At 46.7% G+C, this 25,995-nt stretch overlaps 3 long non-coding RNA genes across 6 annotated transcripts in view; 1 reads left to right on the top strand and 2 right to left on the bottom strand.

Annotated features, from left to right (window-relative positions):
- Positions 1-365: 365 nt before the first annotated feature.
- Positions 366-2,230, bottom strand: LOC141410174 (uncharacterized). The gene is made up of 2 exons (XR_012434264.1): positions 2,149-2,230; positions 366-1,731 (listed from the first exon to the last, which is right to left on the bottom strand). It is a non-coding gene; the product is annotated as an uncharacterized lncRNA (long non-coding RNA).
- Positions 2,231-2,321: 91 nt separating this feature from the next.
- The window catches only part of LOC135970712 (uncharacterized), a 29,071-nt gene continuing 5,397 nt past the window's right edge, over positions 2,322-25,995 (top strand). The window contains exons 1-4 of one of the 2 annotated variants that reach the window (XR_010586559.2): positions 2,322-2,421; positions 17,718-17,845; positions 18,403-18,495; positions 19,782-19,858. This is a non-coding gene — a long non-coding RNA (uncharacterized lncRNA). The remainder of the gene's footprint in view (positions 2,422-17,717; positions 17,846-18,402; positions 18,496-19,781; positions 19,859-25,995) is intronic. The other variant, XR_010586560.2, reaches the window with a different exon arrangement.
- LOC135970713 (uncharacterized) overlaps positions 11,941-25,995 on the bottom strand; it is a 43,445-nt gene continuing 29,390 nt past the window's right edge. For 2 of the 3 annotated variants that reach the window (XR_012434260.1, XR_012434262.1), the window contains one exon: positions 11,941-12,447. This is a non-coding gene — a long non-coding RNA (uncharacterized lncRNA). Of the gene's footprint in view, positions 12,448-15,533; positions 15,700-25,995 lie in introns of those variants that run through there. The other variant, XR_012434261.1, reaches the window with a different exon arrangement.

Raw genomic sequence — 25,995 nt, 5'->3', positions numbered from 1 at the left:
AGTGAGAATGCAGGAGGTGAAAGTTGACTCAGACGTAAATGAGTTTAGAGAAGAAAGAGCTGATGGTGGAAACATTGATGCTGTTGTCTTTTAAGAGATTCTGGATGTGCAGCGAGAGGGACTCAGGATGAAGATGCTGGCAAAAACTTCATAATAAAGAAAATCTTGGAGATATTTCACAGCACTGAAAGTGTGCAGGACAAAATGCAGGAAGCCTATCCAAATATAGAAAGGAATGTGACAATTTACCAAGGCATAGAAAAAATGCCTGGTCCATACTGTAAGTTTTACAACGAGAAGGTGGCAAAGCCCTGTTCAATTTACTCTCCATAAGTCTTTCACAAAGAAATAAAACACTGTTTCTCAATGTTTCTAATTTTTTAAATTATGACATGCTACATAAGTATTCGTTTTGGTATTTTTAAATGTTCTTGTACATTTACAACCAGTAGTAAAACAGTTCTTAACATTTTAAAAATTTTTTGAAGATCACGAAACAATCATAATTTTTCTTGTTACTTCTTAAAATCGCTTCACACAGTTTCAACTTGCACAATCATTGCTGCAGTCCCACACTTCCATGCAAAGCAAAGACTTTACAACGCTCTGATGTTGTCAAGAAAATTCCCGTTGTCCTACTCTGAATCATTTGACAAATGTAACTGAACCCATCACGATGGAATTGTGTAATACCAAGGTTACTTGAATCTTGCTCTCACATAGCTTGCAGATGAGGAAGAGGGATGGCAAGTCAACCAACATAATGGTTAAGGCTGACATCGATTGATAGCTTTCTGTGTGCTGGGCACTGTGCTGGTCCTTTTGTTACCGTGCATTGCCTGCAAGGTGGAGCTTTAGGAGGCGGAGAATAATGAAAACTTCAGAGATCATGGAGTCTTCATCCTTTAGAGCTTGGGTCCATATGCCTGTGTGTCAAGAAAGGCCCAGCCAGGAAGGCAGCATCCCTCTTTTCTGTCCACATCTACAGGCTCCCAAGGCAGGGCCAAGGTGGATATGATGCCTGAGATGGGTACTCAAGACAGCAGTCCCCTGTCAAAAGGACAAGACTGGAAGTTGGCCGAGGTTTGCCAGCAACTACTGCTTTCTCATCATCGCATGAGATGGAAATGCCTGAGGATTCTTCTAACGTAGTGCTAGGCAGAGGTACTCCGTATCTCCTTCCTGTTTACATGAAAGCACATTTCAGGAGAGTGAGCTGCTGCAAAGGGTAAACGCTGGGCCTTGGAAAACTCCTTGGGCATGAAAACTATAAACCAGCCATCCAAAGAGCCTTCCTATTCAGGAAATCATCACTGTTGATATGATGTGTCTTTGTTGGATTCTTGTACCTTGGCAGTCTCTTCGAGCAGTCTCTTTTAGCCTTCTCTCCGCCTATACTTTTAGGCATGGCTTACTTTTTTTTAGGCAAAAATATTACATATATGCACATGTGTGTGGCTCCATGTGAGTAAATACGTATGTATTGGTAGGGATACGGTATTAGTTCCTGGGGCTGCCACAATAAAACACCACAGATGGGGCAGCTTACACAATGGAGCTTTATTTCCCCGCAGCGCTGGGGGCTGGAAGCCCCACATCCAGTTGTGGGTGGGACTGGTTTCTCCTGAGGCCTCCCTCCTGGGCTTGCAGATGGCGTCTTCTCCCTGTGTCCTCACACCGTCTTCCCTCTGTGGGTGTCTGTGCCCTCATCTCCTCTTCCTGTAAGGACTCCTGACATATTGGATTAAAGCGCATTCTAATGCCTTCCTTTTACCTTAATTATCCTTTTAAAGGCCCCATCTCCAAATACAGTCACAGTCTGAGGTATGAGGCGGTTAGGGCTTCAACATATGAATTTTGAGGAACACATTTCAGACTTTAACAGATACATATATATGTATATCCTATAAATGAAAATGTCAGGACGGATTTTAGGGATAGAATTTTTTACTTAATTATGATCCCCCAGGGATCTCACCTCCTCTTAGTCTCAATTTTTCTTGTCTAAGAGAGGGTGCTCCTACCCACATCCTCAGTCCAAATCCCTCTTCTGAAGGTTGGACCCGCGTTTGCAGTGACAGTGACTGGACATTTTCTCCCAGGTGTTCTTCAACAATTTCAGCCCCACAAGTCTGAAACAAAACTTACCCTCCTCCAGTGAAGCTCTTCCTCCTGGCCTTTCTGCTTCGTTTTTAAGCTCCATCACCCTCCAGGTCTCCCATTACTGGCTGGGAGCCCCGCCCCGTCCAGTCCTCCCCTTCCAGGCTAAGAGCCCCGCCCATTCCAGGCCTCACCTCCTGGCTGGGAACCCCGCCCACTCCAGGCCTCACCCTCCGGGCTGGAAGATCTGCCCCTCCTGGGCCTCCGGATCCTGGCTGGGAGCCATCTCTGCCTCCTCCCGCTTCCTGGACTCCTGATCAGGTCAGTGGCGAGTCCCAGACCTCTGAAATGTCTTTCCTGACTGTCATCTCCACGGCATTCCTACAGCCCCCGCTGCAGTTCCGCCCTCCGGAGGGCTCCAGCAGCAGCCCAGTGCGCCTCCCCAGCCCCAGGCTCCCTCCTCGCTAGTCAGCCTGCACCTGGCGCTCCCTGGCACACATATTTTCCATTGCTCTTCACTGCCAATTAAATGCAGATTTCTCATCGTGTGGTTCCAAGTTCTATATATTTGGTCCTCTTGTCCTGACAGCTCTACCCTCCCCAGAGCTCTACAATCTGGCCAAGAGCCTCACCAGCCTATTCCACCAAACCATTGCTTTATTTATTTTAGATTCACGGATATTTGTGTTCAGATTTGTTACATAGGTATATTGCGTTATGATAAGGTTTGTGCTTCTAATGATCCAGTCACCCAACGTAATACCAGAGAGTTAGGTTTTCTTCCGTTGCCCCCCCTCCCTCCTTCCTTTTGGAGTCCCTGGTGTCTATTATTCCCATGTTTATGTCCTTATGTACCCGGTGTTTAGATCCCACTTATAAGTGAGAGCATGTGGTATTTGGTTTTCTGTTTCTGCATTAGTTTGCTTAGAATAACGGCTGCCAACTGCATCCATGTTGTTGCAAAGGACATAATTTCCTTATTTTTTATGACTGCATAGTATTCCATGGCCAAAAAAAAAAAAGTGGTATGAAAATATGTACCACATTTTTTAATCCAATCCACATTTGATGGGCACCAGGGTTGATTACATGTCTTTACTGTTGTAAATAGTGCTGTGATGAACATACATGTGCAAGTATCTTTTTGGTAGAACGATTTATATTCCTTTGGGTATATACATAGTAATGGGATTGCTGGGTCTAATATTCATTCTATTTTAGATCTTTAAGAAATCTGCAAACTGCTTTCCACAGGAGCTGAATTAATTTGCATTCTCACCAACAGTTTATAAGTATTCCCTTTCTCCTCAACCTCTCCAGCATCTGTTATTTTTTCACTTTTTAATAATAGCCATTCTGACTGGTGTGAAATAGTACTTTATTGAAACCACTGCTTTAGAAAGTGAAAGTCCTTTTCAGTTTTTTTTTTTTCATTCACTGGCAGGGGTTGCTGGCCCAGCAGGAGTTGTGCAAACTCTGTCTTTGTTCCCCTGTATTTGCCTTCCTCTCCCTTTTTCCTTCCTTTCCCTTTCTCAACACACACACACACAACATATACAGAAGGGCTCTCATCTGAAATAATCAATAAAAATTGAGGATGTGAATATGTCATACAAGGAGCAGAGGGGGAAAGTAAATATAAGGAAAATGTACAAATCCCAATTGTTAACCACGTAACTAGCATGGGCTTTCTAGTCTACACAAGACAGACTACAACAAGCTTCTGTCCCTGCAGAAACTGGATAAATCCTGGAGAACGACTATAGTCTCCATGGCACAAATTCTTCCTCAGAAGGAAGGATCAAGGCTTCTGAATAAAAGCACTAGGAAAAGAAATTTTCCTGTGGCTGTCAAAGGCAAGTAGGATTCTTTTTCAAGGTCAACAGATATTAGAGACAGAAGACATACACAGTATGCCAGAAAGTTACAACATTTCTCTCTCCTGGACACCAACGAGTTAAATAGAGAAATGTGCATGTGGACAGTTATTGGGAGAAAGGAGAAAGGGAAGAGAAGGTGGCCCATTTCCTCCCTTGGCCAAAAAGAAAAGAAACAACTCAAATAAAACAATAAGATGCTGTCATCACAAAACACTGTATGTGTTGGCCAGTAGGCTATTAATACACAGCACAGCCTGGAGCTTTGCTGAACATAGAAATGCTTCCAGCCTCTTTGCAACACTGCTTGTATGAACACTGCTAAAAATATTGGTGGGATACATATGTGTATGTGTGTGCTTGTGTGTGCATGTGTGTGCTTGTGCATGCATGTGTGTACATGCATGAGGATGTATGTGTTGCATGTATTGTGAGCACATGTGGGGTCAGTAGACCCCAACACAGACTGCTTTGAGGATAATTTATTTTCATTCCATCCAGAGTTGCTCACAAGTCTGATTAGCTGGGATAGTAAAAGAGAAAGGAGCAGACAGAAATCTATCCCCCTTTTCTCTTTATCTTTGAGATTCTTGGAGAAGCGCATGCCTTCCCTCTCACCCCACTGAACAACACACCCTTCAGAACCCACTCCCACAACCACACCCACTGCATTCTATGCAGGCACATCCAACTGTCCTTCTGGCTGTCTTCACCATGGTGACCAAAGCCTCCACCCTCTACTTCCCTAAAGCAAAAATTGGCAAAGAACCCAAGGAAATGAATGTCTTTCCAATGAACCAAAGTTTTGTTATGCACTGTTTGGATAACAGTGTCCTAACAGAATACCTGGAAGTTACAGAATATACTCATTAAACCTAGCTGCCGGTTAATAAGCCCTTGAAATGCCTCAGGGCTCCCATCAAAGAGTTTTCTGGAGACAGAGGGCCAGGCCAGTATCTAGGTCTTGCTTGAGAATAAGATTTCATTTCAGAGACCACTTGTTACACTGTATTGAGAATGTTTCAGGGGCTAAATCAGTACCTCTGGGGGGAAAATGCTATCCGAATGTGTGCCCTGGGTGTGGAAAGGGGGGGTGGCTCAGATTCGACATTTTCAATGTAAAGTGTACTCATGCATTGTCTCAGGAATCCTCATGGCTTCCGTACAGCAAGAATCAATCCATATTTCACCCTTTCATAAGGACTCCAGTCATACTGGAGTGGGATCCACCCTAATGACCTCATCTCCATGTGGTTAAAACTTTTTCCAAATAGGGTCACATTCTGAGGTATGGGGTTTAGGACTTCAACAGATCTTTTTGGAGGGGACGCAATTCAACCCACAAAAGTAGTCCTTACCCAAATGGACCTATGGACGTTTACTCAGGTGGCTAATCACTGGGGAAAGGGGAGGACTCAGACAGTCCAAGGACTACTGGACACAGGTCTGAGTTGACATGGACTCTTGGGTACCCACAGTGTAATCACAGTCTCCTGTTAGAGTGTGGCCCCCCAGGGACAGGCACTAAGTGAAGTAGTAGCTAATGTCCAGCTCCTAGTGGTCCTGCTGGGTCCACTAACATGCTGTGGGCATTGCCCTGTTTCCTAAGTGCACAGATGGAACAGATCTACTTGATAGTTGGATTAGCCTTAACATGGGGTCTCTGGCCCATGGGCTAAGACCTGTCATAGCAGAGAGCACCAAATGGAAACTCTGAAAATACCACTGTCAGCCGAGGTTGTCAATCAAAAATAATATTGCATTCTGAAGTGGATGGCAGAAATTTGTATCACCATTAAAAACCTCAAGGGCACAAGGCAGTGCTATTAATCATATCTCCATTTAATTCACCAGCCTAGACCCTGCAGAAACTAGATAAACCCTGGAGAATGACTGTAATCTACACCAGGATTAAACAAATAGTAACCCTGAATGCAGGTGCTATACTAGACATAGTATCTTTGGTAGAACCAATTAGTGAGGCCTTTGGTACAACCATTGACCTGGGAGATGCATTCTTTTCCATTCCAATCAAGCAAGAGGATCAGAAATGGTTTGTATTTAGTAGGATAGAAAACAATATTAAACTGAAGTTTTGCCTCAGGGTTAAATGAACTTTACTGCCTTCCATCCTAAAATAGCTTGAGGATATGTGGACTACCTGAATGTCCCACAGAACATCATGACACCTGGGGGATGGGGCAGAAGCAATGATAGATGGCTATCTCACTAGAGATTTTGGTAAGATACATGCACTAGAGAGGATGGGAAATAAACCCTATGAAGATCCAGAGATACACATGTCAATAAAGTCCTTAGAGATCCAATGGCCAGGGCCATTCCTGAATATCCCTCTAAATTCAAATAAAATCACTGCATATTGCATTCCCTACCACAAAGAAGGAAGCACAGTGCATGGTGTACCTCATTTGCTTCTGAAGGCAACACATTTCATACCTAGGAATGCTGCTTCAGCCCCTATACTGGATGACACAAAAGGGTGCTGACTCTTGAGTGGAGCTGAAGTAGGAAAGAGCTCTGCAACAGGTCCAAACTGTAGTGCAAGCACACCTGCCACTGGAGGCATGTTATCTGGTGGACCTCATGAGGTTGTAGGTGTCAGCAGTGGGACAAGATGCATCATAGGATGGAAATCGTGTATCTAAGATCAAACCTAGGCAGGACCGGAGGAGATGCATGAGTAATCCACATAAGCTGGTAGCCCAGACCCCATGTCACCCACCATGGCCAAACTAGGGCTCCTGCCCCAGCTCATATGTATGGCCATATTGGAGTGCTGACACACTGATCTGGGGTGACTCACTCACATCGGGGACTGGATGAGCACAGTGTCCTGGGCTAAAGATGATCTATCCCAGACCCTCATCTTCAGCAACATCAGTGGCCCTCACAGCAGCTCTCCTTCCTCTGTGTTCCTACTTAGTGGCAGCTCTGGTCTGCAGCACCCAAAAACAGTGAGGCAGAGGGAATGGCAAGCATCCTTTACCCTGTGCCCCATCAATGGCACTGTCACCCCCTCTGTAGGCTCTGTGCCATGTGTCAGGTAGTACCCAGGGCTTGTGAGACATTACTCCAAGTTCCCACCAGATATGCTCTTGATTCCAGTGGATGTGATGACATTGTGCTCTCTCAGGGCTTAGGCTGTGCCAGAGGAGGGATGAACATTCCTTGCTGAATTGGACTCCTCTAGTTGCTCCACCCAGGGCCTCTGGCCTGTCCTTTCCTTTGGTGATGGAGTGTAGAAGGCAGGCATGGAGTTAACACAGAAAGAGTTAACTTTCTGTGTTAGGCAGGCATGGAGTCAACTGTCCGAAAACACAGGATGCCAGTCTAAAGAGTGAAGAGAAAATGTGGTTGGAAGATGTGTTCTTCTACCTTTACATCATAAATTTCTGAACAGTGCATTTCATGACCAGAAGATGAATTACTGTTCACATTTTCCTGCATGCTCTGGATAAGATTTGCAATTGTGATCATCGCCAATGGAAAGCACAGTAACAGCTTTCAGAGGGTCAGTAGAAGCCAGTATGCAAGACATACGCTGGACAAGGCAGCCTCTTGAGTGATGATGTAACTACTATTAAACACATGGTATCAGGGAACTACAGGGGTATGATCTGTGTTGCTTCAATACAAAAAAGTGAAGAAGAGCCATGGCACTGCCAGTAATAATCATGTTTCATGAGAGAAATACAAGTAGCCAGAACTTTTGCCACTAAGAAGAAACTTCACACTGAAAAGACACTACGTAAATATGTAAATGCATCTTGTCCACCTATAACTCTAAATCAGTTGATCAATCTATACATCACCAGGCCTCATGAATTTTGTCATAAATTTTTAATCAAATTGTTTACACAGAGGATTCACAAATTTAAATAGAGAGATAATCTGTCCTGGATTAATCAATGACATTTACCAAGCTGTAATAAGAACCAGAATTGTGCTAGATACCATGGATACAATAAAGAACAATGCAAAAATGCACTAAATGTAACTCACTGTCTAAACCAGTAGCAATGCATATAGACAGATGCAGGGTGTCCTGAGCAGGGACATAGGAAGGGGTGATGGAATGAACACCCAGCAATAGTTCTGTGCTGACGTTCCCAGTTGAAGTCATCAGAAAGGTGACCACTCCACAGGAACTCCACTTGAGGGCCTTGTTCAGTGGGACTTTTCAGCCATACTCCCAATCCATGTATTTTCTTCTCCTATTAAAGTTGTCTTTGATTAGCTCTCCATTGGTCAAAGATTCTCCAAGATACCTATGGAAAGATGGAAGTGGCACTTAGGTCTGCCTATCCCAACAGCCTAGTTGGAAATCACCAAAATGAGGCAAGAGAAAAGGGGTTTTAGTCAACCTTTTTCCTGTGTGCCTGTTCTAGTTGAAGAATCAGTTTTATAAACCCAGAACTTTTTATAAAAGAATTCTCGCCGGGCCAGGCATGGTGGCTTATGCCTGTAATCCCAGCACTTTGGGAGACCAAGGCGGGTGTATCATGAGGTCAGGAGTTTGAGACTAGCCTGACCAACATGGTGAAACCCCATCTCTACTAAAAATACAAAAATTAGCTGAGCATGGAGGCACGCTCCTGTAATCCCATCTACTCAGGAGGCTGAGGCAGGAGAATCTCTTGAACCCGGAAGGCAGAAGTTGCAGTGAGCTGAGATCACAGCATTGCACTCCAGTCTGGGTGACAGAGTGAGACTTTGTCTCAAAAAAAAAAAAAAAGGATTCTCGCAACCGCACCTCACAGATCACAGTTCAAGAACTGCTGCAAAAGGAGGTCTTTCTGAAGATGGTACAAAGGGGAAAGATAAAGGCGCTGGGTTTTATCCCTGGTCCTGGTCAGAATCAACTCAGAGTCTTCACCAACAGGGATTGTCCCATCTGTCATCCTTGGTTACATAAGCCCCATCAAGCAGAATGGGGAAGTACTGAGCTCTGGGCCTAGTGAGCACCACTGAGAGCCCCACTGCTACTTCAGGAATCGCCTATCAGGCTGGTGGGTGGGGTAGGAGTAAAAATAATCAGCACCAGTTTTGGGGCCCAGTCTAGAGGTGGCATTTAACTTAGACCCCCCTGTAGCTCTTGAGGGTCTTCTCTGAGGACCTTTACTGCAGTCTGTGCAAAAACCCACTCATAGGCCTCAGTAACTTCCGGTCCTCCAGAGCCATATAGTGTGGTCATTTTAGTCATCCTCTGGGCTTTCTTTAGTTGTTCATGCAAAGATAGGCCTGGCCTTGGGTGTCTGTATTGAGGCCCCAAGGCCTTGGATCAGAACAGCAGTATCAGGGAAAACAAAATCCAAGGGGCTGCCCATTCCAAGGGCAAACTGGGAATCTAGTCCTCCTCTTGTAACCACCATCTCTACCTTGCGATGCTGCAGGGGCACATCTTCTGCCTTTCACCTAGGCTCCTGGCAAAGGCCTTGCAAAGCATTATTCAGGGCACTGTGTGAGGCCAGAGAAAGAATTGAGGAAGACCAGACACATACACCGAGATGAAACGAGTGGAGTGACAGGAAGGCAGGGTGAAACGGGAGAAGTTTCCTTATCCTCCTGGCAGGGCTTGTGATGGGAGTGTGGCTGGCTTCTTCTGTGCCCTGCTGCTCAAATCTGTAGGGGGAGCATGCAGATGGGCAGGTTGTGGGGCTCTGACCCCACGGCAATGTCTAAGGGTGAATGTTTACAGCTCCTGAGGCCCCAGTGCGCCTGTGTTACAGGGTGCTGTTTCAGTTGAGCCATTCCTAGTCAGCTCAGTTAGACCTCGTGCCTTTTTCCAAGGACAGAGGCTTTCTGTATCCCAGGGTTTCTTGCCTTGGTGTACCAAAAGAATCAAATCACGCATGGGCTTGCAGAATGACTGCAAAGTTTTATTGTGTGGAAGTAGCTCTCAGCAGATGGGGGAGCCAGAAGGGAGATGGAGTGGGAAGGTGGTTTTCCCCTCTGAAGTCGGACCGCTCAGTGGCCGAGATCTCCTCCAACTGCACCGAGTGGTTCTGCCTGTCGATGGCCTGCCAGCCTGCCACGGGCCTCTATCAGTGTGCTCTTACACCGGTGTGTTCCTGTTGACGTCCAGAGGCTTGTGTGCATGCCTGCTGGGCTCTCGGGATTTTTGTAGGCACAGGATGAGGGTGTGGCAGGCCAGGGTAGTCTTGGGAAATGCAACGTTTAGGCACGAAAACAGAAATGCCTGTCCTCACCTAGGTCTGTGGGTACAGGCCCCGGGGTGGAGCCCTAGCCAGGGACCACACCCTTCCCTTCCCAGCACTTCCCTGCCCGCCTTCCGTATCGGTAGCTTGAGGGAGTTACTTCTCAGGGAGATGTTTTGGTTTTTAGGGAGGAGAAGACAAAACCTCCAATTTGAAAAACAAAACAAGTCCTTTGGTGAGGGAAACACTGGACATACAGAGGGAGGGCTGGAAAGGCCAGGTGCTGGGGAGACAGCAAGGAGGAGCCCAGACCCACCGGAGAGGCAGCCTGGGAAGATGTTTATTTTCTAAGAGAAGAGGAAAGACTGGGAAACAGGGAGAAATTTTTAGGGTGGAGGGTGGGAAACTTGGGAAGCACAGAACAGATGGCCTTAATCTTCTGAGTGAGAAAGGAGGCAGTGCCAAGCCCGGCTGGGGTGACAGTGGGAATCAGGGCTGAGGGACGGCGGAGACATCTTCTGCTGGCTGCTGAAGGTCTAGGATGGGCACTGAGGTGAGCCTCAGCGGTGCTCCTCGGGCTTGCCTCCCAGGAGGGGCCCTGCAGGAAGTGTCCAGATGCAGAGCCCCAACTCCTCCCCCAGAGACTCGGATTCAGTAGAACTGGGATGGGGTCCAAAATCTATATCATTAGAACAGCCTCAGAATATACTTGTCATCAGGGAAAGCCTGGAGAAATAGTGAGTGAAAGAACCATTAGCCCCAGGGAGAGCCAACCAGAGGCTGGAAACAGAAATATTGGGGAATCACTTAGTATCCTTTTCACAGAGACACTCTGCTGCCTAGAACCCTGGGGGAGAAAGCTGGTGGAAGGAGGGGTGTGTAGCCACTGGGGTCTACCCAGGAGGGAAAGGTATCTCCAGGAGGGTCGAGTCCATCCAGGAGGGTGAGGTCTAGCTGGAGGAATGGGGTTTACCCAGGAGGGTGAGGTCTAGCTGGGGGGATGGGGTCTACCCAGGAGGGTGAGGTCTAGCCGGGGGGATGGGGTCTACCCAGGAGGGTGAGGTCTAGCTGGGGAGTTGGGGTCTACCCAGGAGGGTGAGGTCTAGCTGGGGGGTTGGGCTCTACCCAGGAGGGTGAGGTCTAGCTGGGGGGTTGGGCTCTACCCAGAGGGGTGAGGTCTAGCTGGGGGATGGGGTCTACCCAGAGGGGTGAGGTCTAACTGGGAGGATGGGGTCTACCCAGAAGATGAGGTCTAGCTGGGGAGAAGGGTCTACCCAGGAGGGTGAGTTCTGGTTGGGGAGATGGGTCTACCCAAGAGGGTGAGATCTAGCTGGGGTGATGGGATCTGTTCAGGAGGATGAGATCTAGCTGGGGGGATGGGGTCTACTCAGGAGGATGAGTTCTAGTTGGGGAGATGGGTCTACCCAGAGGGTGAGATCTAGCTGTGGGGAGAGGGTCTGTCCAAGAAGGTAAGGTCTCTCCATAGGGTGCTTTGGGAGGTCTGGAGCTTGGAGTTCCTGTGATCAGAGTCCACATGTGTGACTTGGACCCACACTTGGCAGAGACCAAGGTGAAGACAAGAGAGGACTGATAGACTCTGAGGAAAGGAAGCGTGGTGGGAGCAGGGTCAAAAGCGAGAGGCCAGAGAGTGTGAGGAAGTGGGAGGATCTGAGGAGGTGGGATCCCAGAGTGGGACCTGGGGAGCTGGAGTGCTGGCAATGCTTCTCACGCTGGAGAGGCCAATCCTAGGGCTCGGTTACACTAAGTGCATTTAACTGGGGCAGTAGTTTTACACATATATTTCAGGAGGAGATGATTTTATCATAAACACATTCCATTGATTCATGTGAAATCATTTAAAAAAATTAAGGTCAAAGTTTTTCTCCTGGCTGCTTTAGGCTGCATGCCCAGGACTTCCGTCCCTGTGGTGAGGGGATTTGGGTGGAAGAGCTTGAGAAGTTCTGCTTCGGAATCCTCTCCTTTTTAAATAAAGAGGGACGCTCCAAGCCTGGCATGGAAAGGTACACCTCTCGGTGGAAGCAGGTGGCCAGGCTTTGATTCCTTAAGGATTGGAATCTTATGAAATTGCCAACATTGAAACATGTTTGACTTGTGTAAATAGCTTCTTCCTGTGATTCAATCTAAATTGTAGACTCCAGGCCTCATAGCCGCCTCCACCATGTGGCCTCCAGGGGGCGCCGCTCTGCCTCCTAAATCCCCAAGGGCAAAGCCCACTTTCTTGGCTTCTGGAAGCACCGCGAGCGAAGTCATTGGTGGAATAAAGAAGACTGCTGTATTTAAAAAGGAAGTAAGCATAGAAAGAAACATGCATTCAATTAGAACAGTTCCTTATCCCCTAACATATGGTCCCCAGACCAGCAGCATCAGCACCCCCTGGGAGCTTGTATAATTCCTGAACAACAACCGAGACCTGCTGAACCAGAATCCACATCTTAGCAGGACTGCCCAGGCTCTCCTGTGTCTGGGCGCATAGGAGAGGCACCAGTCTAGCCAGCAAGAGTCCGCTTATTTGTCACCTGCCTTTCCAACCCCAGCAATCTGGGCCTTGCCTAATACTTCCCCTGGGGACACACTCTTAGACCCTCCATTCTTCAAAATCAACAGAAGGTCTGGCCCCCGCAGGAACGTGTTCCTAAGGAGCCACCTCTTCTTTCAGAAGTGCATTCGTTATCTTTGCTGTGTAAATAAATGACCCTAAAACATAGAAGTTTAAAACAATAAACATTTATTTTTGCCATATGCTGTTGGTTAGAAGCAAGTCCCTAATCCTGTCCAGGCTTAAAGGGAAGGGAATCACACCAGGGCCAGAATACCAGGAAGCAGGGATCACTGGGGATCATATTCCAGGCGACCTACTGCAGGGAGTAATCTCCAAACTAAGGGGCACGCCTCAACAGGGCAGCCACATCAGAAGACGAGAAAACAACCTCCAGAGTCAAATGGTAAGGATGACATGCATTCAGCAACAGGATGCTTGAATAAGCCTTTCAACTGTGGCTTGCAGAATGGCTACATTAGCATCACTTGGGAAACATTTAAAAAATACCAGTGCCCAGGCCCTACGCAAGACCAATTAGATCACAATCTTCAGGTGTAGGTTTTTTCTAATTTTTAAATTCCCCAGATAATTCTATTGCACAACTGAGGTTAAGAACTATGGCTTCAGGCCAGGTACAGTGGCTCACACCTTTAATCCCAGCACTTTGGGAGGCCGAGGTGGGCGGATCACCTGAGGTCAGGAGTTTCAGACCAGCCTGGCCAACATGGTAAAACCCCATCTCTATTAAAAATGCCAAAAAGTTTAGCTGGGCCTGGTGGCACACCTGTAATCCCAGCTATTTGGGAAGCTGAGGCAAGAGAATCACTTGAACCCGTGAGGTGGAGCTTGCAGTGAGCTGAGATTGCACCACTGCACTCCAGCCTGGGCAACAGGACAAGACTCCGTCTCAAAAAAAAAACAAAAAACAAAAAAACCCAGACCTATGGCTTCATATGAAGATTTTCAAATGCTACAATACTCCAGTGAAGTAGTGGTAAAGATCACTAGTGGAAAAGAAGATGTGAGGCTCAGCAGCTTGGACTTCTGCTGGGGAATCTGTGGATTGGAAAAGTGAGCCTTAAAGAGTGTTGGGACCATCTCAGAGGTGAGGCAATAAGGCTGACAAAAGATTTGTGACTTTTTATGATTGCCTACCTTAGCAAAAGTCCCATCAAGTCATGATGCTGGAAAATACATCCAAGAGTTAGGAATACAGAAAGGATAGAAGGAAAGGTGGTGGGAGGAAGAAGGAAGGAAATAAAAGAAAACGATATGAAGCCAATCTGAAAAGGCTTCATGATGTATGATTTCAACTACATGACATTCCGAAGAAGGCAAAGCTATCGAGGCAGTAAAAAGATCAGTTGTTGCCAGGAGTTAGAGTGCAGGGAGGGGCAAACAGGTGGAGCACAGAGGATGTTTAGGGCAGTGAGACTACTCTGTATGATCCTGCAGTGGTGGGTAATGTCATTATTCATTTGTTCAAGCCCATGGAATGTACACCACCAACAGTGAACCCTAACGTAAACTATGGACTTTGGATGATGATGATGTGTCAGTAGAGGGTCATTGATTATAACAAAGGCACCATTTGAGTGGGGACATTGCTAATGGGAGAAGCTGTGCATGCATGGGGCAGGGGGCATGTGACATATCTCTGTACCTTCCTCCTAATTTCGCTGTGAACCTAAAACTGTTCTTAAAAAATAGTCTTTTTTTTTTTTTTTTTTAAAGAGACAGGGTCTTGCTCTGTTGCCCAAGCTAGAGTTCAGTATCACAATCATAGCTCGCTGTGGTCTCAACCTCCCAGGTTCAAGCAATCCTCCTGCCTTTGCCTCCAGAGTAGCTAGGACTACAGGCACACACCACCATGCCTAGCTAATTTAAAATTTTTGTACAGACAGAGTCTCACTATGTTGCCCAGGCTGGTCTCAAACTCAAAATCTATCCTCCCACCTTGGCCTCCCAAAGTGCTGGGATTACAGGTATGAGCCACTATGCTCGGCCTTTATTTTTTTAAGTAAAATTTTTTTTAAAAAAAGAGACAAAAAGAAAAGAAACCTATCTATTGTTAAAACTTGTCCTCAACTCCAGCTGATGACTTCAAAGAAATGGAAACAGAAAATGAAGAAGACTCAACTAATAAAAGTGCCTCATCATCTTCTACTCTCCAGTCTGTAGAGACACAGAAGGTGAGAACCGGAGGGGCCTTGGAGGTCACCTCACCAATGCCTTTGTTTTGTGGTTGAGGAAATCGAGACATGAGGTCACTGGGAGGTAATGGCCTTGCTGGCATTAGAACTCACATCTTCAAACCTGAGCCCAGTGCTCTACTCGAACACTTTGCACATACAGAGCATCTCTGCCAATGGGGTATGCTGGACTCTTTCCTGCACACCAGCGTGTGAGAATGAGGCATATTGAAGAGTTAGTCAAGGGAGATAACAGGCATCCTCTTACGGGAACACCATGGCCTTTCACATCAATGTTTCAATGAGGGCTGGTTCACAGGAGGCTGGTGGTACCTGACCAGTACTGCAGCAGTTCATCTACTCTGCCTCATGGGAACAAGTCAATAGGTTGATTGCAGTCGCTGAGTCTAACATGCTCCCAGCTTGAGCTGCACCCACTCTGCAAACAGCCCCTGACGGTAGCAGCTTTACCCACAACAATAAAACGGCTCCATCTTCAGGCAAGTCCAACCTTTACCTCTCCTCCCTATCCCTCGCCTGCCTGATTTTAGCCACTGTTCTCATTCCCAGGGACCGGGTTGCTCCCAACTCGTTGCCATGGCCACGGGCCTCACCCAAAGCATACCAACGCTGTAGTGCTCACAGATCTTGGCAGACGTCCAGGCAGATGCAGAGCAGTTGGGGTGAATAACGTTCTCCTCTGAAAGCTGCGCCAAGGCTGTTCGATTGCGCTCTCTCCGCTGTCGGCTTGAGTCTTATAGAGCTGTCCATTTGGCTGCCTGGCTGTGAATGAGCCATGGTTGTTAATTTCTTTCCCCTGCACCAGCTTCTTGGGAGCCTCTAACCCAAAACTTAAACAAAGAGCTAAATCAGGCTGTTCCCAGAGCTCGGGACCCTGGCTGTTCACCAAACACTGAAAATGTTACCAGTTGCCACCAGTCCCAAATCCCTAATCTCTTCTAAAAGTCGTGAGGAATGTTGTCCCAAGAGGTCCAGGCCTGGCCCATCTGTGATACTCTTGGGTGTCCGTTTCAACATCCCAGTCCTGTGAGTTGAAATATCTTTTCCAGAGAGAAAGAAATGAAAGACGGGGGCGGAGAGGGGGGTGAAGGAGCACATGGCAAGAGAATAGAGATGGAATCCCTTCAAAACCAAACAAAGGGGAGCCGTCCGTGTGCAGCGTGTTCATCCTTGGATGATTTATGTTGGCCCAGTGCTCAAGTTCATGGCAATTGCAGAAAAGGAGGGAGTGTCAGAAGGAATCTTCCATGAATACCAATAGTACCAGCCAACATCTGTCCCTTGGAGTGGGCGATCTGCTCCAGCCTGTTCAGGATTCTACTTAGAATTCTCAAATGGAGGCCGGGCGCGGTGGCTCAAGCCTGTAATCCCAGCACTTTGGGAGGCCGAGACGGGCGGATCACGAGGTCAGGAGATCGAGACCATCCTTGCTAACCCGGTGAAACCCCGTCTCTACTAAAAAAATACAAAAAAAAAAACTAGCCGGGCGAGGTGGCGGGCGCCTGTAGTCCCAGCTGCTCGGGAGGCTGAGGCAGGAGAATGGCGTGAACCCGGGAGGCGGAGCTTGCAGTGAGCTGAGATCCGGCCACTGCACTCCAGCCTGGGCGACAAAGCGAGACTCCGTCTCAAAAAAAAAAAAAAAAAAAAAAGAATTCTCAAATGGAACAGTGTACACAGAAGCACTTTGTAGGTTAGAAAGCAGCGCATACTGGTAGAATGTTGTTTTCATCAGGCATTCCCTTCACTACTACACTGGCGCTCACGAAGTGAGTAAGTCCCTCGGCCCCCCGCCCCAGGGTATGTGCCCACATTGCCATAGAACCTACCCGGTAGGGAGGGTGCTCACAGACCCTGTCCCACATGAGAAGGGATTGGGATGGGGGGTGGGCAGGAGCCACTTCTGCTGATGAGAACACAGCAGTTCCAACCTCCCTGAAACTGGCCCCCGAGCCCCCTCCCCAGTTGCATTTTTGCATTGATCTCCTGCTCAGAGATACTTCACCCGCAGTTGCCACATCTTTGCTATGGAGTTGCTTTAAAAAAGTATATAATATTTAGATTTAGCTGCCTGGAAGGAAGGTGTTTCATTCTTCTTTAAAGGTAGTCTGGAAAATGACCACTTTTTAGTGGGGGAGAATATACTCTTCAATTAATAACATAAAAATGAAGCTGGGTGCAGTGGCTCACACCTGTAGTTCCAGCACTTTGGAAGGCTGAGGTGGGAAGACTGCTTGAGCCCAGGAGTTCAAGACCAGCCTAGGCATCATAAGGAGACCTCATCTGTACAAAAAAACAAAACAACAACAACAAAAAAAAACCTTAAAAAATTTTTAAAATAAATAAAACCATCACTACCGCTAACTTTTAACAACACACTCTAAGAGCAAGGGAAAAAAAAATCCTGTGTACTAATGCTGAAAATGCACATTTTCCAAGGAATGATAGCCATCATATTCCCAGTATGAGACAGAACAATTGAACCAGATCCTACACAGCTTGCCTCAAACCCCCCCTGAACTTCCCTTCATGTTGTCTTTCCATAATTCCTTCCCCTCCCAGCACCCACATCAGTCTCATTTCTAATATTTACACCACTAGAAGCTGGGCAGAGCCCACCCAGGCAGAATTCTAAAATGTGATTAACAAATACAGCCTGAAATGGCTTCAGAAGTTGCTGACACTCTGTTGAGACACAGTGTCTTTTGAAAGACAAGGACAGTTGAAAACTTCTTGCACCACTGAAGGCTGGTGCCCTCGTGCACGTTAACAGTTTCTCCCTCCACCACAGTTTGCTATCTCTCCATCGCTGGCATTCAGACGGCCTCACCCATCTCCCCGAGGGACAGCTGCTCCCAGACCCGCCCTGCAGCTGAGCGGCAAGACGAGCAGAATTTTCCCCGTGAACAGGAGACAAGGGTAAAGCTGCATGTGTGTCAGTCATGAAAGCCCAAATCAGGAAACAGATTAGGACTCTAAGGGAGCTCTGCTGACCGAAGACGACCTCCCCAGGAGAACAGGCACTGAGGGCCCACTCCCCGCCCGGCCATTTTCCAAACAGATAAAGGGAAACTCACATTTCTTTTTTTTAAACTGAGTTTCAAGTCTTTGGAAAGCTCATATGCAATTGACAGCCGCTGACTTCTGGAGACATTAAAAAAAAAATTAAAAGCATATTAGGATGTGATGTGGGACAGCAGATTTGGAGTTCAAAGGGTGTCAGTTCAGATATGGTGAACAGCCACTGGTGAGCGAGGTGCGTAACCCTGAGAGCCTTCAGCTCTGGAGCCTGTGAGAGCTTCCCCTGCAGGCTTGTTGGGAGGTTATTATAGGAAAGAGGACCCATGACAGGCAAGGCAGCATCTGCTATGCAGGAGGCGCTCCACAAACCCGCTCCAAATGAGTGAATGTATTTTCCGTGTCTGTGACACGGTAGTCACTCAGTAAGTGTAGATTTTGTCCCTTTCTTTTCCCAGATGAGCAGCCACCATAGAGTTGGTTTCTGTACTTCAACCTCTCAATCAAGCCAAAAACACAGCTTCTTGGAGGGACCAGGTCATCTCTGCAAGGTATGGAGGGGGCATCTGCAAGGAGTTTCCATCCTGGCTCCTGTCACTAGCTAGGTGTGCAGCTCTGCACGCAGTCATCCAGTCCCTTTTCCCTCATTCCAAGCCTCATTTTCTCATAGTGAAAATGAAAGAGCTGGACTGGATTCACAGCTGTCAACAATGCTCTATCATCCAAGCCCTTTGTTTACAAGAAATCTGATACAGCCGCACCATTAAATAAAATATCTCAAGAAAAGGGGCCAAGGCCTAGGCCTAAGTCAGCTCAGCTCTCCAGCCCACCTGCTTTTAGAGGTTGAACAGAAGGCACCCCCCGCTCCCACACAGGAGCCCCTAGGGTTCCTTGGAGCACAGTTAGAGAACCATAAGACCACGTTGTCTTTAAATCTCCTTCCAGACCTGACCCTCCATGATTCCAGGTATGTACAGAGTAACTGCAGCGCATTATTGAACCCGACCAAATTAACTCAAGCCTGATGTGTAACACATATCAGAAGAATACAGCCAGGGTCTCTCTGTCCCCAGCTCCTCAGCCCTGCTGCCTGGGCAAAAGTCACTCAGCAGGAAGTCCTTTTTGACTGGTTTCAGCTCGAAACCCTACAGCATCAGGGACAAGGGGAAGTAATATAAAAAAAATACCTGCAATCTTATCCTGAAGAGAGTATCCCGTGAACATAAAGCAATTAAAGGAGACTATAGAAATAAGACCTGCAATAAATTAGTATGAACAATAGGTGTGGGAAGTGGGGAAAGGGCATCGGGCAGGAAACGCCTAATCCCAGGTTGGCATGACCTTGGGCAAGGTGCCAGTGTCTCAATGACCTTGATGGTAGGGCTGAACCAGGTCACCTCTGTGAGATTTCTCTAACCACAAACTACTGTGACTCTAAGTATTGCATGGCCAGGCATGGTGGCTCATGCCTGTAATCCCAACACTTTGGGAGACTGAGGCAGGCAGATCACCTGAGGTCAGGAGTTCGAGACCAGCTTGGCCAACATGGTGAAACCCCTTCTCCACTGAAAATATAAAAATTAGCCAGGCACCATACTGTGTGCCTGTAATCCCAGCTACTCAGGAGGCTGAGGCAGGAAAATCGCTTGAACCCAGAAGGTAAAGCTTGTAGTGAGCCGAGATCATGCCACTGCACTTCAGTCTGTGCAACAGAGTGAGACTCTGTCTCCCAAAAAAAAGAAAAGAAAAGACTTGTAAGTACTTAAGAATGTTGATAATGATGTTGTCAAATTGTCAGAATTGGCATTTTCCAGCTACTTATGTTTATTACTCCTAGATATTCCTCAGCCGTGACATCAGCAACCATCTTAGGCCATTGGCAGGGAGTGAGCTGACTACTCCCCAGGATCTCAGGTAAGGAAAAGATAATGGTTTTCCGTTTGTAAGGTCAGCGTGAACAATATCTCCCAGAGGCCTCTGTACTATGATTACAGCCACCTTGGCATAAATGAGCACTTATCAAATCCACGAGAGGCAAACAGACATCTGCAGGCTGGCAGAACTGTCTGCAAGGATTTGCTTGACACAGATCTCTGGCTGGGCTCATAATATCAGAGGTCCCCGGGTTTATTAATTGTTTTTAACGATCATTTCTTTCACCACCTAAACAGAAGGACCCTTTAGCTGAAAGCAAGAGGAACTAACACAGAGAGGCAGTGAGACTCAAATGGCTCAATGAAGCCTGGGTGTGACTGGGCTAATGCTTTTTCAGGTCACAGGTCACTCTTACAAGGTGATCCCTTTGCCTAAAGAGGCAGTGCATGTAAACGCAGCATCTTGAAGGAAGGGAACTGTTGTGGCTAGGTGATTGGGTGGAGTGGCATTTCCTCTGGAATCTGATTGAAGAGCCTGATTTCCAGCTTGGTCTCCTGGTCTTCTTTAGCTTTTGGCTTCCAGAGTCTTATTAGAACCAGCTAGGTGGCCCCTAGAATTATGTATCCACCTTTGTGAAAAGCAGGCTACGGAGATGGAGCCTGGTAAGGAAAATAAAGGTAAAGTAGGATGGCCTTCACTCATTATGGACAAGACGACCTCTGTATACGTCAGAAAGCTTTCACCTGCAAGTAACAGACACTCAGCTCAAACCACCTTTAAAAAGAAGGATATTCTAATCTCAGATAACAAGTTCAGCAAGTTCCAAGGAAATGAAAACCAGTGGTTCAGCGTTGTTATCATAAATGCCTTCCAGCTCTTGGCTCTACCATCCTCAGAGAATTGGTTTTGGCCTTAGGCAGCTCATCTCATGTTTCAAGACCCCTCAGCCCTCCTGATTTCACATCCAGATCGGCAGAGTCCACTTCATGGTGGCCAACCTGTCATGCTGCACAGGGCCTTGTGCCTAGAAGGACCCACTCTTGGCTTAGTGCTCTGCCATCACCATCTTAACATTCTTAATCTTACCTGTGAACTTGTGTTTTATGAGTAAAGTCCTGTGGGACAGTAGAGATGCATGTGAACAGAGGGGAGCTATGCAGTGCACATGTCCTCCTTCCCTGCTGTCCCACGCACAGGTCATGTTGGGGATCCCCATGAGCACAGAATTCCAAGGACCCACGATGCATGGGAATCAGCGAGACTCAAAGCCAGCACAGTAAGCATGGTAAGCCCACGACCAAGTGCGTGGCAGCACTGACATCCCCAGAAGCCATGCTTTGTGTCCAAATCAGAACTTGCTCTGAACACAGAAAGAAAACAGTAGGACTCTAAGAAAACACAGGAGATCAAGCAACCCTACTCTATTCTTTTGAACACGTGTTACTTTGTGTTAGACAACTACTTACACTGAAAATGATGACATAGATTGGGTATGGTGGCTCATACTTGTAGTCCCAGCACTTTGGGAGGCCAAGGCGGGCAGATCACCTAAGGTCAGGAGTTCAAGACCAGCCTGGCCAACGTGATGAAACCCCGTCTGTACCAAAAAATACAAAAGTTAGCTGGGCGTGGTGGTGCAGGCCTGTAATCTCAGCCACTCAGGAGCTGAGGCAGGAGAATCACTTGAACTCAGGCGGGGGAGGTCACAGTGAGCCAAGATCACACCACTGCACTCCAACCTTGACAACAAGAGCAAAACTCCATCTCACAAAAAAGAGAAAGAAAGAAAAGAAAATGATGACACAGAAGGAAAGACATAAGTGGTTAGCTAATACACCTTAGTGAACTATTTCAGAAGAAAAATCAGCACAGTTCCAGCCTATAACTCCAAAAGCCTCAATTTCTTGCCTTGTTCCTGTCCCTTGATTTTTGTCCCCTCTTCTTTCATCGACAGAGCAGAAGGGCAACTGCCTCAAGCGTGTGCAGTCATTTATTGCCCTGGAAATGTACATCCAGAACAGATGTTCTGGCATGTTCTGGCAGCCGTCCTATTCAGCCTCTGCATGAAGACTCTGTTTCTTTTCCTAAGCTGTCCCAAGACCTGAGCCTTCTCAGTTTGGTGCATGCTTCACTATGGCATCAACTCTCCAACTTCTTCAATGCCCTCCAAGACCATAGTGATAAGAAAACAAAGATCACCCATCCCCAAGCTGGGAGGAGGACTCCTTTTTTCTCTCTACAGCCTTTTATACGTTTCACTTGCTTACCATATAATATGGATAACCTATGAAAAAGATTTCACATGTATACATTTTTAAATCACTTACTCTACTTGTTTGTGAAGACAAAAATAAATTTTAAAAATGCCACAGACTTCTTCCTGCAAGTTAAAGAAAAAGATTCAGCTTCCTGTATAAGAAGAAATATCGTAAGTCACATGTGTAGCCCAAGCTATTTGGGAAATTGTGGTGGGAGGATCACTTGAGCCCAGGAGTTCGAGGCCGCAGTGAGCTATAATGGTGCCGCTGCACTCCAATCTGGGCAACAGAGCAAGGCATCATCTCTTAAAAAAAAAAATTAAAATTAAAATAAATTTAAAGATTAAAAAATATATTTAAAAGAAATATTACAAGTGAACTATAATTCATCCCAAAAGAGAATATGGATGTTTTCAAAGAGCAACATCAAAATGTCCGAGGCTAGTCACCATTTCTTTCTTGAGAACATTCATAAGCCACTGCTCACCCCTGGACTCCATTTTAAAAACAGATGCCACAGAATTCCTCTCTGCTCAGCCCATTCTCACATCACCAGTCCCCAGGCACGGACCTCACCCCTGGCCAGCCTTCCGGCATGCCAGGCCTCCTCCTCCCCCAAGCCCATGCAGAAGAGGGAAGTGGGTCACACGGGGAGCCCGTGCTATGAGTGGACGTACCCTGCAGACGGAAGTGGAAGGGCAGAGGTGGAGTGGTTTCTTCTTCCTTATTCCTTTATATTCTGTTAAACTTTAGCAACTCTCTCAACTGACTCATGCATAGACTTGTTCTAGAAGAAACTCTGTTACAGGCAGCAAAACTCTGAAGGTGCTTTCGTTCCACCCCCGGAGGAGAGTGACAGTCCCACACACCCAACAAGGTAGCATTGGAACCAGAGCTAGAACCCAGAGCTTGTCCCCAGCCAAGTTCTCTTTCATCAGCAATATCTGATTTCCCAGAATCATCCTTCATGGTGTGCTCTGGACCAATTTTTTGTCTGAAAACTAGACAAAAAGATAACTGTTCCATTTCTATTTCTACACTACAGCTCATACAATTGAAAGGAAGGACACTGCTGTGAGAACCATCCTCCATCACTAAAGCAAACTGGTTGAGTTCTTTTTATTTATTAAATAAGATTGGAAAGGGTCATTGTCTTGATTAGCATTTCTAAGCCTTGACATTGCTGATATTTTTGGTGGGATCACTCTCTGATGTGGGGACCATCCCGTGCACTGCAGGATGTGTAGCAGCATCCTGGCCTCCACTCACGAGGCACTGGTAGCATCTCCTCCCTTCCACTTGTGACAATCAAAAGTGTCTCCTTTCGAAATTGCCGATTGTCCCCTGAGGGGCAAGACGCCCTTGGTTAAGAATCACTGACCTAGGGGAAACTCGATTATTTGGTTGTCATTGAAAATACTCATCAAGAAAAAGATTGTTCACATTAGGGCTTTATAGACAAATAAACTGGAAAACTGTGAATCCAAGGCATTTCTCCTCAACAGCCAGTGCCCAGAATAGCCTGAAAGGGGTCCTGGAGAGATAGGTGGGGGCCTCAGTAAACCCCTGAGGCATGGCAGTTCATGTGTATTATTGACCTTTCCAAGTGAAGGCAAAAGGATATTTGAGTCAGGGTTGAAAAGCATACTGATAAAAGCAGAACGTGGCCGGGCACAGTGGCTTATGCCTGTAATCCCAGCACTTTGGGAGGCTGAGGCGGGTGGATCACCTGAGGTAAGGAGTTCGAGACCAGCCTGGCCAACATGGCGAAACCCCATCTCTACTGAAAACACACACCAAAAAAACTAGCCAGGCATGGTGGTGTGTGCCTGCAATCCCAGCTACTCAGGAGGCTGAGATAGGAAAGTCGCTTGAACCTGGGAGGTGGAGGTTGCAGTTAGCCAAGATCACACCACTGCACTCCAGCCTGGGCAACAGAGTGAGACTCCGTCCAAAAAAAAAGAAAAAAACCAGAACATAAGTTGATGACTAAGTTGATGACTATGAGATGAATAGTGAGGTGTGGAGAGAAGCCAGAATGGTGTTGGGGTCCTTAGAGAAAGCCTGGCATTGTCTATTTGAATAATTGCTTGCAAGCCTTGGACTAGCTGGTACCCATTGAGCCTCTTTACTGAGAGGATGGGAGTATCACAGGAATTAGACATGGAGACTAGGAGTGTTTTGTGAAGGACACTTTGAATTATAAGTTGAAGATCTTGGAGAATTCTTGTCTTTAGGATATTACAGTAATGTTGAGAGTGGCATGGAAGGTTCTATTTCTACTTTGAGAGGTTCAGCCTCCTTGATTTGGCCTGTGTCAGTGAAGTGACCAGCTCGAAGGCAGTTGGGTATTTTAGTTAGCATAGTTTGTACTTGAGGTTTTAAAGGGGGATCAGGGATTTTGACAGAAGCAAGAAAAGTGTGATGGTCAATGAGAGCCATGAAAGGGCAAAGAAGCAAGGCTGGGACCCAAGGCTCTTAAGGGTGAGGCCTTCAAGGGAGCAAAACTACTGGCAGTCCAGTTGGAAAGTAACTGTCTTTCCAGAAGGTTTACTGAGTAGTGGAACTAAGAAGCTGTACTGGGTGGGGAGGGTTCTAATAAGACAGAATAAGGTTCTGATAAAAGCAGCACATGGATGCTCATCAAGTCCCACCACAGGCATGACTTGTGTGCTCTTAGGGAGAGTGGCAAGAGGCGTTCATGGTGAGATGTGTTGCTCTGGGTCCATTAGGAAGAGAGTGGAGTGCCCATTGATGTGGAAGATGCTCTCCTCTTATAAGTTAGTGTGGACACAAAGGGGAACACCCCTCCAAGAAAGTCATTAAAAGATGAATTTTTAAGCTGTTGCTCTCTTTTGTGTTTTAAAGCCAGGCAATCCCAAGCCAAGCATTGTTTTTATTTATATCTGCACATGTGCCTAACAAGTTGGGGTTTGGAATGAGCAGATTGGCCTGGTTTGCTTCCTCCTGGTCAGTGAAGTTGTGCAGCCATCAGTTTGCACTGTGTTGATTTGGCCTCTTCTCTCATGGAGTCTTCAGGATGTTGGGCTAGTGTACACTTTCACAGAGAGAAGCGTTCTGCCTACTTACGTTGTGTTTTGGGGTAATATCTCTGATTTCTGATCAGAAGCCATTAACGCAATAATAAAAGCAAAAGTGGCTCAGTCATCAAATATAAGATGAGATCATATATTTTGTTAAACTTTAGCAACTGTCTCAATTGACTCTATCAAAATGTCATCCTTTCTAACATTTTCTAATCTATGTCTATAGTGAGAGGCAAATTCATCTCTGTGTTGTCTGCCATCTTTTATCTTTGACCAGTTTTTGAGGAGAGACAGTGGGAATGGATTCTAAAGTCTCTCCCCTATAGTTTTGGCCTGCATCCGGGTGTTCTGATTTCTTTGAAAGTCCTCATGAAGAGTGACCCATCTGGCTTTTTCAAAACATAAAGTGGCATCTCTGGTACCCATTCACAGCTGCAAAAATTGATACGGTTCAGGGAACCAAGGAGAATATACCCCAAGGACCAGACCGAATGGATTACTAAACTCTTCCCTATTCTCACTGTCTGAAAAGCCCTTAACAATTGCATATGGACCTGAGTGAGTCCTTATTCAGTTGGGCCCTCGGGTCATGGGCCTTCCATCATACTGGGGAAGCACCAACAAATCGGGATGAGGTAGGGAAGTGGGAGCAGGGAAGCTTGGGGAGCAGGGGCTAAAGGAGGAAAAAAGAAGTCCCTCAGACTAAGGAGGAATATTGGGTGGAGGGGGAAAGCCTCAGGGCAGGGCCCATAGAGGGGTGGGGGGAAGAAGTGTTGAGAGGTTTCATTAAGGGTGGAGAAGGAGTGGGAGGAGAGGTTGGTAGTAAGAGAGATGTGCTTAAGGGACTGCTCAGTTTGAAGTAGATTGGAGA

The sequence above is a fragment of the Macaca fascicularis genome, chromosome 4 (genome assembly GCF_037993035.2).
Source record: "Macaca fascicularis isolate 582-1 chromosome 4, T2T-MFA8v1.1".
Lineage (NCBI taxonomy): Eukaryota > Metazoa > Chordata > Mammalia > Primates > Cercopithecidae > Macaca > Macaca fascicularis.
This window is presented reverse-complemented; position numbering and strand designations above follow the sequence as displayed.